This window comes from Filicampus tigris, chromosome 2, assembly GCF_054856515.1.
Source record: "Filicampus tigris isolate MCC_2025a chromosome 2, RoL_Ftig_1.0, whole genome shotgun sequence".
NCBI classification, from domain to species: domain Eukaryota; kingdom Metazoa; phylum Chordata; class Actinopteri; order Syngnathiformes; family Syngnathidae; genus Filicampus; species Filicampus tigris.
Window position 1 is genome coordinate 1,825,300 of NC_141218.1, and position 16,992 is coordinate 1,842,291.

A 16,992-nucleotide genomic window follows, 5' to 3' on the forward strand; every position below is an offset into this window, starting at 1 on the left:
GACCTGCTTCCTTTCCTTGTACTGCTTGACGCAGTGGCCTCCAGCACTCCTTTTTGGGGGCACTCTGAAGAACCCAACGGCACATCTGAACAACGCTCTGAGTTTCTGAACGGTCGGACTGAAGCAGTGCGCGCTCTGAGCGCATTTCTAAATGCCCCCATGAGGAGGGACCGGGGATTTCGGAGAAGAGTCCGAGCTCTCGTTTTTTTCGGATACATTTCCCCCCAAAAAGCGACTTATAGCCACGAGGGACTTTTTTTTTCCTCTTCATGATGCTTTTTTTTTGTTTCTGGTATAATTTAACATTATGCTCCGGTACTTATAGTCCGAAAAATGCGGCAATTAAAGCATAGAATTGGATTACTCTAACATTTGTACAGAGGTCCACCTAATATGCTGGAGGGGGGGGGGGGGGGGAGTGTAAATCTCCCCGTGACATAAGTAACTTTGGTCAATGAAGCTATTATCTTCTGAGTTTCCAGGTGAGACTGCTTGATCCCAATTTGTCCAATAGCCAAATATACAGAAATTAAATCCTGTATCAGTGCGGCGGAATGGCTTCTTCATTTTTACGGGCACTCTCATCAGTCTGGATTTACTTTAAGCTGCAGGGCAAGTTTTGTAGGGAGCTATTATGGAAAATGGAAAGGGGATTTTTTTCATTTGTGCTTTATGGATTTTTTTTTTTCTATCATTGGAAGTAATTAAAACCTGCCATACTCTAAGTGTGCATAAAATGTCATCCAATCATCCCTGCAAATGTGATACTGTATATGTTTTGCTTACAATCCTAATTACATTCGAACCTTCCATTGGAATGGAATTAAAGGCAAAGTGGCACTGTCATCAGCGGCCGACAGCAAGCAACCCCGCTGATGGGCGTTGTTAATTGCCGAGCCTCGACGCTGGGAGGCTTTCCGCAATTTGATTCATTCTGCTGCCAGTGGCGTCCTGATTCTGCCAAAGGCCCGTTTGATATTAGTCTCGTTGCCATGAGCGTGACCGTGCAAAAGGTGCAATTAATGTTCAACGCGGATGAGTTTTTTTGTTTGTTTTTTTCTCCCCCAAATGGAAAGTCAGAGCAGGAAGTACACATTTGAAAGCAGCTGCATTTTTGACGAGTTAACCCGAAACCGAGCACTTAATCAAGGCTCAGGATCGCCCCCAAAACAACAGGAATGTTAAAACAGGTAGTTGACTTACCCCGACTCTCGTGGCAGTTGTGACGAAAAGGCCCGTCCAAAAGTTGTTCACCACTTGTCGCCATTCTCTGCGTCTGTTCCGTGATGAAAAAGTGCTCATCAATCATCGATTTTCACCAATGTTCCAACAAAGCATTGCAGGTCTTACAAACTAGTTTTCCTGCTATCATGGAGCACACGGGCGGAACGTTGAGCACGTCCATCTCATGCTTGACGCAACCAGACAATTCTTAACAAAAGGATGTCAAGCATTTTCAAATGTGCATCACTTTTATTCGCAAACTTGCATGTCGCCTTTATTCCCTCAGGACTGCAGACCACGGCACAGCCAGAGGGAGAAGGAATAAAGAGTTTCGTTTTCTTATGGAAGAAAATTCTCAAAAGCGTTGACGTTAGCTGATAACAGCTGGTCATTTTTAAAATGTCACCTCGCTTGGCAGCAACACAGACGAGACGAGGATGTTTAATGGCACCGGCACGCAAATTTGAACGCTGTGTTATTGTGGCAACTTTTTAATGATCTCCAAACGGATGACCTGATCAGAGCCGTCGTAAAGAAACCAGTGGGTGTGTTGGACCCATTTTAACCACCCGTATGCCATTATGCTGTTGGTGATGGCAACTTTGATGGTGACCACTTTCTTCATCACACGCTGAGGCGGATTCTAGCTTCAAAAAGTTGAAAGCCGGGTTACAGCCACCAAATGGTCAACCAAAAAAGCCGAGCAACAGTCACTTTTGAGGTCAATCTTAAGCACCAGGAGTGAACGCTGGCCTGACAATATCACGTCCCCCGAAGGTCCGACCAAATGTAAGCGTTAATCCGGATTTTTACGTCCTCAAACGCAGAATGAAAGCTTTGAAATGTATTCTTGCTTGCGTCCGACTCTACTCTATTAAACCCGAAATAACGGCTTTCCAGAAGTCCCGGCAAATCGTATCCGACATTGCTCGGCGCTTGATATTTCTATAAAAAGTACATTGAAATGAACAAAAGCCTCCAAGTGGCGTTTCAGACAAATACTTGCTTTTCCCAAAGGACATTACAAGGAACAGATCACCAAGGACACTATGCTGTGTTGATAAAGATTTTATTGTTAGTGGCTACATTTGGAATGTGACCATAAGTGAGTCGTCCGTAAGTCCTACGGAACGCAAACAAGCGGATTCACGAGCTATATATTAGGTGTAAAGACATATTTGCATAAAGTTCATGAGTGCTTTCTTGGCTAGCCATGAAATTGGCAACGTTGCTTTCTCATCTTTGCAACTTTACGCCCATTAGAAACAGACATCCATCATTTCATGGGGTGGCGCCGCGACGCCAGAAATTGCCGAGACCGATTGCGACGTCGCCGACCTGTGTACGTCCCGACGCATGACAGATGAGACGGACACGCGTGACAAAACTTTGTGGGATATAACAGTGCGGGCAAATAAATCATTGCCGTCAATTCCTCGAGACTCTTCCAGAGTGGACTATTATTGAGTTTCACCGCATTGCCTTTTCCAAGGAAGAACATCAACTTCACTGTACTGCAACAGTCTGTCAAGTCATCATTGCGTCTGTCTGAAGGTTTAGGGAGTGATTGTTCTTAAGCTGCTTCTTCTTCAAGTCCCTGCTGTCAAAAAATGATTCAATTACTTTGTATTGTATTTATGAAATACAGAACGCAAATACACACGCTCCTTCAAAAGTGGTCCGGTTGGATGAGCCGCGCACGTTATCGGGGAAAAAAAAAAAAAAAAAAATCAGTAAATAACTTCCGGATCCATACACAAGTCAATTTCATTCATTTAAAGTGTGAAATATATTTCAAATGGATCTCTGTGGACAGTTAACATGTTTCAGGGAAACTCCACAATGCGAGAATCCTCAGAATTCAATGGGTCACAACGCTTTGGTTGCCGCGTTGAGTTTTCACCAGCGACGTAGGTGAATGTGTCCGAAGCTTGGACGGGAGAATTGCCGTTCCTTGAAAATGCGCAAAGAATACACAATACGGCAGAACATGCCCCTTACTCACCATCGGGATTGACTCACTTTGCAATGTAGCAAACGGAAAAGCTGACAGTTAGCCTAGCTCTAGGGTTGTTGTTTGACTCCCACTCTTGTTTGTATTGGATGGCGGACTGAATGGTAGCAAGCTGCAGCCAAAGTCAATAGGCACCGCAGCAGAAATTGTTTTGTATTTGGCGTGGCAGTAAGAACACGCACTGCAGTTTATTTCCTCATCATGTGTCCTCTCTCACGTTTTCAAAAACCTTTATGGAATTGAAGATGTTGAAAATACTGCTTAAAAAAAAAACAAAAAAAAAAACACCAGAACTCTATCGGGGGCTCGGGTCATGCAATTTCAACCTCTCGCCACACAGTGAGCACAGGCCCCATTCATCGCGGGGCTTTGGATGGCGTCGATCGGTTTGAATGCGAAATCACCGCCGTTCCGGTGGCTTGCGCGGAGGTGAATGCGACGACGAAAAGCTCATCTGTCAGGAAAGCCAGATGTTAGATGAGCCAAAGATTTGCAGGATGACTCGTCGAACATTGACATGGAGGACACACGGGCGGCCATCTGTTCTTCTCCTTTTCTCGCAGTCTTTCAATGGGCCAGACTAGCAATTGCCAACAATGGGGGCTATTTGCTTGGCGCGCGTACTCCCGTCATCTTCCAAATTGCGCATGCAGGGGCTGGGGATACACACATGCTGCGTGATTGGCTGCCGTCCGAGAATCTCTCTCCCTGATGAAAGCTCCTCACTAGGGGCTGAAAGGGAGGTCAAGTCCCTTGAAGCGATCCGCCCCTCCACACCAGCCCCTCCATCCGTCCTTCCTGCCACTTCTCCACCCACACCACTCCTTTATTCCGTGTCGTCGCCATAATACCGGTCATTTATGCGAGGCGGCGTTCAAAACCTATCATTTCCAGGGAGCCGGCCCGGCTCCTCGCTTTGCATGTTTTCCACACTTAACCATTTACAAGTCTAGTTGTATTGGAGGAAAAATAGTTTGATACCCATTTCGCGCTGTGGAGTCTAAACCGACAGCCAATTTAGTACTCGTTCACTCGCCACAAGGTCAGGATTCCCCTGGAAAACAGTCTCAAAATAGATTCATTTGATTGCCACTTTGCAATATACACCACACTACCAGGATGCAACTTTGTACCAATGTATTCCAGACTTTGCGCCTTCATTTTTTCTCCTCCCAAGAGCAATTAAGCGAGGTTGGTGCCATGACTCCCACGCATCACTTTCATATGCCTTTCTTACGTACTGTATACGTGCACGCTATAAATTCCTGTTATTTTCTGCTACTACCACGAGAATAGGATGTCCAAATCGACGGCACTCAAGTCTAAAATCAGAAAGACCTCTCAGAAAGATAAGGTGGGACTTGATTCCGCCCCTTCATATGCGGCTCGTTTTTAAGCGGTGTTAGGAAAAACAATATACTGTATATGTATTTTTTTTTTCTGTTTTTTTGTAGAATTTGCATGCCGATTGTGGAGGGATACTGTGCAAAGCTTTCGACTGCAGCCTCACGGCTTGATAGTGTTGGGGTTTGTGCCGTTCTCTGCTCCAAAACTCTCTTCAGTCTTTAGTCAAAAGCTGTAACACACAATGACAATTGGCATACATTTCTGTTGACAAATAAGTAGGAAATGTGCCAAGCACTGGAATGTGGTCACCATGATTTGAGATGAAAACGACCACCGTTAGTGTGTCTTGCAGAGAGGCCTCTGCCGACAAACACGCACGCACATATATACATGCGTGTGTGTATACACACAGAGATAGGACGAGAGAGAGAGTGATAGAGGGATACAGACAGACAGACACATATACTTCATTGAACCGTCGGTGAATCACCTCGTATCCCATGTGTCAGAATATGTATGGAATCGAATTGTCTTTGATTGGAAAGATGCACACCACTAATTGTTTCGAAACGTTTGTCGGGCTTGGGCGAACCTGTGACATTTTTGCCAAGGCACATCCGTCCAAAAACAATCAAAGCGGAGCCGACTGATGCAGCAGCTCAAGATTCCAGAGCAAGGCCAACCCAAGAAGACCCAAGGACCTTTGTTGGGAATGCCCGCACGTCAACGGCAACTGTCGTTACTCCGTGTCGCATGAAGCACTCGGCATACGCAAATACACCCACTCGTACATCACCTCTTCCTTTTCTTTCACGCCCTCATCCATTATTCACAAGCACATTTTTATTGACTCTTTTTTTTTTTTTTCTGAAGGAGCAGAGTGCCTCTCTATGCAGATGATTCCGTTTGGACTGGGAGCGACACAGCTGCATTACAATATGTCAATATCAAAACACTCACGATCATTCATGCTCCACGGACCAGACTTTCATTCCAAACTTTTTTTTGGGGGGCCTCAAACTCCATCCTCCGACAGTCTTGCGGGTTCGGTCGAAGGGATAAAGACGTTCCGGTTGCCTCAAGGGAATATTTTCCGTTTTGGTCACCTCGCTCGCGCGCGCCTTTTTTGCACTCATTTCCACACTTGGCAAGGTCACCTGTCTCATTTGCATTTTTACAAAATTGCTTCTTTGTTGAAAGGGCCCCGATTTGTATTAAAGTGCTTGTACACAGCTGAATATTCAGCACCATTCAAGGGTGAAATCAATAAATTCCTTCAACATTACACTAGAGGTGATATACAACGGCTCAACAGCACCTAAATGATTGTCTGGAAAACGTATATTACAAATGCACAGCATGACATCCTTGAGGAAACTTTGAAAGGACTTCCAAAGCGTAACATCATAACTAAGCGCTTATCTTTTTTTTTTTTTCGATACATAATTTGTTGTTCTGTAATTGTAGCCTTAGGACACGGGAATTAATGCGGTGTGTGATTTCGCCTGGTGGGAGAAGGCAATTATTAACGCCAAACGGTAACCCACGCGAGTATAAATGCATCTTAAAACAATGTCGGTCCGCTCATTATCTTTTGAGCGTCCGCAGGAATTGGAAAATCGTTTCTATGAGGAGGTCCCCGCCTGGGCAATGTGATGTTTGTCACCGACGTGCCGCAGATTACGCAGTCCGCTCCGAATATGGACTTTTATAGAGATGGATTTAGCTTCGTGCTGACATTTTCTCCTCTGACGTCTAATGCCAAGACTTCCTCAACCAAAACCCAAATCCATTTTGAACCACACTCTGTCAAACTCACTCTTGTGAAAATCATTCAAGTGGAAAACCGCGGTGTAATGCCGTCAAGGTGATAGCCGGTTACGTTTGCCCCAAGTTGGCTTATTAGGTAGGCTAGTGAAGTGAAATAGCGCATCGTGAAGACACCTGACTTGTATGACACGAGTCTGCAAAGTACTGCTCAGTCAACTGCGCTCATGCTGCAATTAAATCTTTGGCAATTTGCACCTCACTCCAATTCAAGTCGTGAAACCGCACAAAGACCACCACTTGGGGCTTGGAGCTTTACTTGAAAGTGGACAGCAAAACAAAATGACAAATGAAAGCTTCTTGGACGGGACGGGACGGATTTTGCAACACTGATGAATACTGCGCTACTGTGATCGTCCAGTTGGACAAAGTTGGACACCATCTCACGAGAATTTGGCGGAGTGGCGTTTTGGGCTGGCACATTTGAATCGTATTTGAACGGAAAAAAATTCAAGCAGACAACGTCTTGGCAATCGTCGAGCCCGCGTGTGAATGTTTGGTTGGGAGCTGTGGCCGACGTGTGGGGGTGCTCATTGTGGTTCTGCGTTGTACTTTTCGCACGTCATCAAATAAACGGCTGGAAAGTGGCGTCGCTAAAGGCGTCAGAAAAGTCGCCAAACTGTCCGAGTTGCCAGCTGACAAAAAAAAAAACGTATGTGCCATTTGCGAATTTGAGACATTTTTATTACAACAACTAGGAACAATTTTTAATATTTTGGAAAAACTTTCAATCTTGATGTCTTGTTTTTTTTTTTTTTTTTTAAAGGGCCAATATGTTGTCTAAAAAATGGAAGTTTAAAAAAAGTCAGCCAATTTTTTTTCTCATTTTGTAAGTGCGAATATCTGCCAACGGGCCCCATTTATTTATATACCGTCTAGATAAGTTCAGTGTTTAAGAAGTGCAGTCCACATATTTTCGTGAAACATGGAACGCGGAATTCATTTATTCCTTGTGTTTGTTAAAAAATGCACAGGAAGAGGACCTTGAAAAATGATCGCATATTTAAGGGCAAACTTGAGGGGATAAAAATTGCAATTAGATTTTATTTTTCAAAATGATTCAGCCCCCCTGTAGATTGCAGATTTCCGGCAATATAGCCAGGACTTCAGTGACACAGACAGATCCATCCCAGCAAAAAAATGAAATCAATCCAGCATCAGTGTAATAATTTGAAACACAGCATATGTTCCGTCGAGATCAATTGTTATCGGTTGAAGATTTGTCTGGGATGTAAAAGCATCCACAGCGCTTCTACTAATAAATAGCATGGCCTAAAAATACACAGGTAAAGCTCCCCCGGCTAACCACAGGTACGCGGCTCCTCCGTCCGCCGAGACCGCTCGCTGACTAATGAAGTCGGGAAGCTTAGAGCAATTAGACACATCAAAGCTCAAATCTGAAAATTAATTAGGCCTCTCCTCTCGTTTGCGAGGCGCCTCCGCTCGTGCGGCGCTTCATTAGCATAGCGCCATCCCAAAACACGCAGGTGCCCGTTGTCGCCGCCGCCGCCGCCGCGTTGACTGATGTTTGCTTTTCATATATTTGGACAATTAAGAGGTAAATAAATGCAAGCGTTGGAATTGGGGCGAACGCTGCAAAAACTTGTCAAGACCATCCAGGATAAGGCCACAAGGCAGCCTGTTATAGTACGCTCGGGTTCGATTAACAACAACAACAACAACAGGCAGTTGCGCCATTCATCATTAGCGCGCATCAAACGCTTCTTTAGGGTCTTTTGATAGATCAAAACGGGGCCCTTTTCACGGCTCGGATGAAACAAACACATTGACTGAACTCCTTCTGCGAGCGCCGTTATCCGCCCGATTTGTTGTTGTGTGTTGTGCCGAGGCGCATCAAAGCGCGGCCAATCGCGTGCTCGTCCAAGACACTAATGAACTACTTCAAACATGCGTGCTCATTATCAACGACACCCCGATTTTAAATGCCGGCATGTAAATGACCCCCGCATCTTTTTTACATTCACTGAAGGAGAGAGAAATATGTATTCAACCCCCCCAATAAGGAAATTAGTCAACAGCACCACAGTGTGAGAGACAATTTCGCAGTTTTTTTTCTTTTTTTGGTTCTCAATATTGTGATTGTGATTTAATCAGCAAAAAATAAATAAGCATAGTCGTAAGCGCACTTTTTTTCCCGTCTATGTAATCGTCTTATCAACTATTTTTGCGGCGAGGCTTCTGCTTCCCGTCCACTGCGCTCGACGCTTTTTGACAGCTTCTGGATCGTAAAAGGAGCTGCATTTAGTCCGGCCGCGGTGAGGCTTCCATCGCACGCAGAGTCTTTCCTTTCAAATATCGCTCAGCGGCGGGGGCTGCTAGTGGACGTTGGTCCAAGTTGGTAGACGGAAGCCCGTTTAAAGTGATACGCGGACCGGCCTATAGGCCTTTACGATTTGTTGCGGCCGGACCAAAAGGCGGATAGACGGACGGCGGAAGGGGACCCGCGCTGCAGGCGGAGGGATATAAAGGGACGACGATTTTTTCATAAAATGCCCAGCTCTGGTTATAAGCACCAAAGATGAAAAACAAACCAAAAAAAAAATTTGTTGGATCAAGCGGACTCGACCTACGATGGAAAATATGCGTATCTGATGGAAATATGGAACGGTTTGCAGCAGCTAATAACGTGGCTTTATGGATGTAAGGCTTGGTGTGGACTAACTACATTACTGGAATACTTTTACTGGACCCTTGTCGATGTAATGGGATCATTTTTGATGGATTATGAGATTGTGTTGGACATTTATGAGGCTCAAATGGTGACTTCCCTATTGTTTGTGTTTACACGAATGTTTAACTTCAATGCTCGCCGAGCCTGCAGATATGATTGTATCTTAGAATGTCGGTCATCATTCGAATCTCCGGAAACTCCGTTTTGTAACCCTATAGAACATGCCCGGCCATGTTATGAAGTTGTTCTATATATAACGAATATATGACTCATGGCCGCTGGAATAGCAACGGGTAAATTGCTGCGTCATACTTTCTCGACACCGTTAAAATACACGTTTAGCTTACGTGTAGCACATCGCCGGGTATACATATGTGCTTATAAACATTTGTAGTCATAGTAAAAATAAGTAACTGACCTGGATGTACGAAAAATAATACACATAGCATCGAGGGACACCTGTTGCTCTTTTTCCATCAACTTGTATGATGAGCCACACTTTCGCAATACGTCCATGTGACGCTGCGGGTCAGTGCTGCCACCCGGTGTCCACTTTGCAAAACAACATACCGCAATCATTTCTGAATATGAATTACACAGAATGAAATACAACAAGTCCAATAACTCAAAAGTGACTGTCATGCAAATAAACAAAAAAATATATATTTCTCAACAAAACACCTATTTTGTGAGTATCACATCGACATCAGTAGGAGACGAATCAAGGCAGCCGTTATGCGCCACACTCTGCCGGGAGAAAATAAAAGCGTACAAGGCACCGATGTCCTTATTAAGGTAAGGTAAGGTAAGGTAAGGTTCATTTAGAAGTTGGACTTCTTAGCCCGCTGGGTGCATGTTACCGTCATGCGTAACATGAACAATCATTGCTGCGGCTAGCTTGCCGTCTTCTTTCTTAGTGTCTTATCTCAACACTGAATAAATGACAAAAAAAACAAAAAATAGCTCACCCGTCTCCCAAATGAGGACAGGAAATAGAAAAAAAAAATTAGAAGGGGATGGATGGAAAATGAGTGCACCATACATAACCGCTGATTGATTTGTTGTCGGATAGAAACGGACTCCTCTTAACCTGTTTCTTCATGGAAATATATTAATCATTTCCATCAGCCTTCCGTGCTTTGAAAATTGATGTGGCGCAATATGTTTCCCTCTAGGCGGCTCTTTGATTAATGAACCGCACTCGGAGCACGCAAGTCTCGTCCAGTGGTGTACTGAAGTCGATTTTTCACTCATCTGGACTTCACTTGAATATTCATTTTTCTCACAACTTTTGACATGACGAGATGTAATGGGGGGAGAAAGACATTAAAACGCAACTTCGGTTGAGATCTTGGACTGGTTGGTTGAGCTCTTGGCGAAAAAAAATAGCAGTAACATTAGCGAAGGTGAACCAGGGAGCCTTAACGACGACGGCAAAAGATCCCGAGACTCCAGAAATTGCCCACACGGGGCCTTATTTGAGAGAATTGTTTGATCTTTCGGGACGCAGGAATGATTCGTGACGAAAGCGCCGTCTTAAATGACACCAGGTTTTGCCCTTCATAAATTCTCTGTCAGTATGCAAATCAGACATGTTAAGGCCTAGATAGAGCAAAAAGACGTTGGCCAACAGTGACAGAAGCTTCCCCCTGCGGCGTCGGGCCAGCTGTCGGCACGTCACGCTGGAAAAACACACCGCAACGACAGACAGCGACGCTGACCCTGAAAGTAGCTTCTGCGCATGCGTGAGATGTAATACCCTTCCACACCATCGGCGGCGGTAGTCACTATTCCTCATGGTTAGAAAACCCCAATCGGAAAGATGTTGGCCAAGGGTGGATTAAAAAAACGTAAACAATGCATTCAGCTATATTCTTCGCACCCACGCGAAGTAAACCCTCACGTTCTTGACACGGTATTGTGAAATACTTCAATCGTCAACCCTCGCTCTTGTACTTGGAAGACGATGAAGGCAGCGAAGGCGTGCTCACTGTTGATCGGCATTTGTCACGTCCCGTTGGTGCTCCGCGCGCTGATTTGCTAGCTAACAGCCAATCAGAGTGACAAAATGTCACGACTGGCGACGCCGATTCAACATGCCGAAACGCCCGCCAGACGCTTCCTGACGGGTTACGACACTACGACGGTGGTCACTACACCATTTAGACGGCGCATTCGGACGCTACGACGCTTCACGACCTCCGACGTCGGTTTAATCAGTCTAAAATGTCATCTAAATGTAAAATTCAGTTTTTATCATGTTATTTGAAAAAAAAAAAAAGGTGGGCCTACTTTAGTAAGGGTAACATGATAACATTTTCATTCAGTTACTCTCTTGCATACAATTAACACGTAAATTTCATCTTGTTCGATTGGTGTTGCATTTGTTACTAGTACAAGCATTTAGTGATTTACCCCCTCCAAAAAAACGACTTTTTTCCCCACTTTTATACAACATTTTCCATAAGCACCCCATCACATAGACCAAAATCTAAGGGAAGAGCTTCAACTAAATTCTCACTTTTGTTTCTAGAGAGGAAAAAAACTGTGCCGCTTTTCACAATTGGAATTGAAGTATAAAATGTTGTTTACGTGAAATGACGAGGGGTCGGTCATTGTGTTTTTTTGTCTTGCGTACTGTATCTTTCACCAAGCATCCGGATACCAAAATATTCGATAGCTGCAGCCGTTAAGTGGGAGCAAATGAGTAAATTCATTCATCAACCCTTATGGGCAAAATCCCTCGAGGAGATAAAAATAAGAATCAATGTAGGCAAGGGCAACTGCAGCACAAGAGAAGTTTTGCACCTCAACACGGTGGCGGTCCCCCCAGGAAAACAAAGTTCAGACCTGGAGTGGGAGATAAATCGGGCCTGAAGACAAAGCCTATATTTCGTTGCGCTCTAATCTGTCTCTCCCAGCCCTGTAAACCATTAACGGCCAGACAAAGGCAGTCCGCAGCCAAGCACCCTGTTGGGAGATCTTATTTACAGTGGAACTGACACTTTCGCTGCCCGCCGCCTCCATCTTGCTCCCGCGCTTCCTCGTCAAACGTTTCATTCCCGCCCGCCCCCCACCACCACTACTCATTCGTTTTCACTTCCAGCGGCCCTGGGTGCTGTGAGCTTTTAATCTCGGCCATCTGAAATCCCATCTCTCGGCGAGGCGTTCAACTTCCTGCTCCTGACCTGGCGTTTAATGGATGGAACTATTGTGCGGTGCGAGGCGCGTCCCGTTAGGCCGAGAAACATGAGGACATTGGGGAGCCTGTTTTACCCGACGACGCATCCCAAAAATGCTTCTGACATAAAAATGGGATTTGCGACCACCAGATGGAAGAGTTGCTTTGGAGCATTGACTTTCCTTGAAGACGTGTAAATGACTCAAACGTTGTACCTTATTGGAAGCAATCCTACATGCACCTATGGATATTGGGGTAGAGACTGATTGGCCGGACGTATTACTGGCGCCGATATTTTGTATTTTAACGCATATCGGCATCTGCCTTTTTTTTTTCCTGAATCGACCAGCCATAAAGACATGATCTTAAAATTGGGTAAATCTCAGGGAATTATTTATTCCTTTATTTATTTGTAGGTACTGTTCTAAAAAGTCGCTGGTGAGCCTTTAAACTCTCTGCACTTTGTGTTTTTTGTTAGCGTCAAAGTACTGCCACGTTATATCGGTTTTCTTTTGCTTGAGATGGTACTCCGATCGTCATGGTGGCTCAGATTCTCTGTCCAATACTAATTTCATGAATTTTATCAACTACAAATACCTCTTTACTGTCAAATATGAGTTCATTTTGCTACATTCCAACAATCTGTGGCACTTAATTGATTTTTTTAATGCACTCATTTCGGCAAGCTTTCTAAAAAGAAAGAATAAAGTTATGGAAATTATAAACGCTCACCTAAAACCTTCACCCCTGTTGAATTAATGACAAGAAGTCGGCCAGAAATTGGTGCCGTTTTTAATAACTTTCTTCAGATTTATTGCAGTCAAATTCTACTTGGAATCGTCTTGAAATGGTTTCATTTATCAAGAAAGCTTTGAAAAGTGACTTTGGATGAAACGTTTAGGCTAATTTTCTCCTAATTGTGAAGCTCACCACGCCAGTTGAAATCGCTCTCAGGTTGCTGCTGCTGCTGCTGCTGCTGTTCGTCAGTCCCACTCGACACTGTCACTCCCGTTCGATTTATTATTCCTCTTTTGGAGTGCCTTCTTCGAACATCGAGGACTTTATTTACTGCAATGGCATATTTTGTAAAACATGAACGTGTCACGCGTAATCCTCATGTCGTTTTTTGCCACTTCCCACAACAGGTGGCTGTCAATTGCGTGTGTTGCGTTTTGGGAATAGGACTTTCTAACTTCCCAATCGGAAAACGCAACACCAAACTGAAAGCGGGAACCCCTAAATTAAGATAAAATATAGACCCGTGTGCTGTTTGATTGTATAATATTAAAAATAAACATGAGGATTTATTTTTCATATTGAGAATGGCTATCTCTTGTAGTGGGACTGGTTACAAGCACGAATAGTCGTTTTTCCTACAATGTTATAATCCCCTGAGTGCAACTGTAACCAATTCAATACGGTAATCTGTCCATCCAGGGGCAAAAGAAAAAAGAAAGAAAAAAAAAGACAGTAATTAAACCCAAACGATGATGTCAACAAGATATAATGAGAAAATACGGCAAAAATAAATGCTGCAATTTAAAGTGAGGCTCGCAGTACGACTTTTTATCACCTCCCATATATTCAACCCATTACGTATTTTTAATCGCTCATTTGCCTGCCTCGGTGCTGTTTTTCAAAGTGCAATTTTACTGCCACTCTCGGGCACTTTGCATTGCCTCATGTCAGAACGGCACTAAAAAAAATAAACCTGTCTTCTCTTGTCTCTAACTACCACCTCTGGTGTGCCTTTGAAAAAAACTGAAATGTGTTGGCCAGCCTGACGTCATTGTGAAAAAAACTGGAGCCCTTTGTTTTCCACTCAAAACAAGCATTAGCACAACACTTGTGATCGAGTTGAAAAATCAACAACCGTTGCGGATGGGGGCACGTTGGCAAACTTCACGTGCACCGTGTGTGTGCGCGCGCGCGTGTGTGTGTGTGTGTGCGCGTGTACGTGTGCGCGTGTGTTAATCGCTTTGCGTTAAACTCGTCAAATGGTGGGGTGTGTGATAAGCAACCTCCTGGGACTGGTAAGGGTCTGAAGAAGCTCCTGTAATGAATGGCTGGAGCTCTGCTGATGCACGGCAATCATTAACGGCCTGATAATTACTCTGGATACCTCGGTGGGTTGCGTGCGTGTGTGTGTGTGCGTGTGAGACGCAGATATAACATGTTTGGCGCCTGGGAGGGAAACAGATAAGCACTTTCTGTGTACTTTCCGGTGCATGTGTGGCCTAGAAATGTCCCGCTCGCGCTTTTGACTCATGCTCATGTTTACAATTGCAAATATGAGCCCGTTCCTTAACTGCTGCTTTATATGCGAAACTGCTTCTGCTCAAATGAAACACAACTGGTCTGATTACGAAAACGTGATGAATGTCGGCAGCAACATTCAATCGCACAGTGCATCTGGAAAGTTTTCAGTTTGCTATGTTCTTCCAAGATGACGGAAGGCCATTATTTTAGTGTCAGAATTTGACACAAGACAACTGATGACAACATGAATGGACTTCTTTGGAAACATGACAGTACTCACAGTCATACATTCATAATCCTCCGCGAGGAGCCGAGACGAGCTGTCGATACCGCGTGGACATATCAGATCCTTTCTTGACATTAAATCATTTTGTGTACTTTATTCTCTTTAGCCGTTTCCGGATGAAAAACATTTTATTTTTAAAAGTGACCGGATTCTCTCCGTTACATCCATCTAACACTGACTCTTAACGCATGTCAGGTTGTCTTTGTCGCGTAACGCTAATATTAAACGCACAAGCTAGCATATGAGTAAAATAAACAGACGTATTTGAAACGTTTCTTAAGAGAGATGTCTCCCGATAGGCTTCAGGCTTTAATGGGTTAAAAAGTAGAGGCGGACTGGCCTATATACGGGTTCTATTTCTGAACCACGGACGGCGGAAGGATACCTACGCTGCAGACTGATGACGAATAACAGACACAAAATTTTGGGTAAAATGCCCAGCTCTGCTTATTCATTTTATTTCATTGAGTCAATACTGTATTTTCTTTAAAAAGTACAATATTATAGAGTGCTATCTTTCCTCATAAAAAAAAAAAAAAAAAAAAATGTCTGTTTTTTTGGGCGGCTGGAACGGATTCCTGGCATATCCATTGGTTTCACTGGGGAAAGATGGTTTGAGATCATGCTTGTCGTTTGAATCAGCCTTATCACAGAACAAATTCAACTTGCATCTCAAGGCGCCACTGCATGAATATAAACTCAGCTTTATGTAGAGACAATGCAGTGAGACCAATTCCTGTTGAAGTTCATACACTCAGGCGAAAATAAGCAGGCTTTGTCAATAAGTCGAACAGTCCCCAGTCCGGTCGCCGCCTGACAAACTGACAATGTTTTATTTCAGTCCAGAAGTCCAAACAATAGACGTCCATATTTCCCTCTCAGCCAAGTTCAAATCAACAATGCCGCCTTGTTTTGTTTTATCATCCTCGGCGCTGATGTTTGGCGAGCATCCAGCGTGGCGTTCCCGTGATGGAGTGGCCAAAGGGGGTGGCGCCGGCCCACCCCGCCTTGTCCGCTCCAGCGGTGCCTTGATTGAACGGCGGAGGAGTGCGGGAATGTTGAGCGGCGGGGTGGGCGAGATGGTGAAGGCTCCGGCCAGAGCCGGCTGCAATTAAACAGAGAAATGATGCATGAAATGGCGCCGACGAGGAGACTTTGTGTTAGTCAAGTGAAAAAACTAAACAAAATATAAAGTGCCGTTCAAGGCGAGGTCGACAAGTCGAGAAGAAAGATGGAAAATGAGGATTTGCGCAAATTGTAACAACACTAATCACAAATGATGTGGGTGATTTTGAGAAATAATCAAATTGTTTTTTTGTTTGTTTTTGTTTTACCCCTCAAAATTGCCATTGCAATTTAATGCACCATTATTTTTTCAAGGTCCTCTTCTCATGTATGAAACGATAAATGAAGGCATTATTTAAGGATATGTTTTATTACATAACTGTACCCATGAGTATTTTTTTTGTTTTGTTGTCCTGTATTTTTGTTCATGACCATGTTTGTTTACCTTATTCATTCATTCATTTACAATATAATGGATTTTTTTTTTTTTTTTGCCGTTGTTGCTGTGTGTTTTGTACTTGTTATTGGCAAAATATGTTGCTTCTATAAAAAGGTGTTCTTGGAAGGGTTTTCATGTATTTTGATTTATTTGGGAGGTTTGGGGGTAAACTACTGTAATAAAAACTAGTTAATCTTCCTTCGGTAATGGATTCATTTATCATTTCTGTTGACAAAATCTTTGGCAATCGCTATTAGATTCGAAGTTGATCAGTCTTGGCACATGTGAAGACTGTTTTATTTTATCCCAGTGGTTGTGCTTCTTAGATGTGACTTGAACGAATGAACCGGCTCGCAGCTCGAAGGATCCGCGAGTCAGATTCTATATTCAAAATGGCGTCGGCCGTCGATGACAATTGATCACTGTGATTGGCTCTTAGCTAGCAAATCGTAACCGGGAAGTGACAATCGCAAACAAACTGTGCCAATATGCAAAAAACTAGCTGGTGCTTTTTATCTTACGTCACTTCGATTTGTTCCTGCTTATATTATGAGTGTGTTGGGTAAGTCTGTCGTGTGCATTTTAGTTCATGAAACCCCGACTGTGGATGCTATGTTAAACGTTTCGATAACTTTTTTCTTTTTTTTTTACTCATATT

General features: G+C 43.8%; 1 long non-coding RNA gene across 10 annotated transcripts in view; it reads right to left on the reverse strand.

Moving 5' to 3' along the window:
- Nucleotides 1-16,992, reverse strand: part of LOC147150765 (uncharacterized) — a 495,403-nt gene that overhangs the window by 437,619 nt on the left and 40,792 nt on the right. For 4 of the 10 annotated variants that reach the window (XR_015085812.1, XR_015085810.1, XR_015085814.1 and 1 more), the window contains exons 1-2: nucleotides 13,216-13,429; nucleotides 1,204-1,276 (exon numbers count right to left, since the gene is read on the reverse strand). This is a non-coding gene — a long non-coding RNA (uncharacterized LOC147150765). Of the gene's footprint in view, nucleotides 1-1,203; nucleotides 1,277-13,215; nucleotides 13,430-15,595; nucleotides 15,936-16,992 lie in introns of those variants that run through there. The other 6 variants (XR_015085804.1, XR_015085802.1, XR_015085803.1 and 3 more) reach the window with 2 other exon arrangements.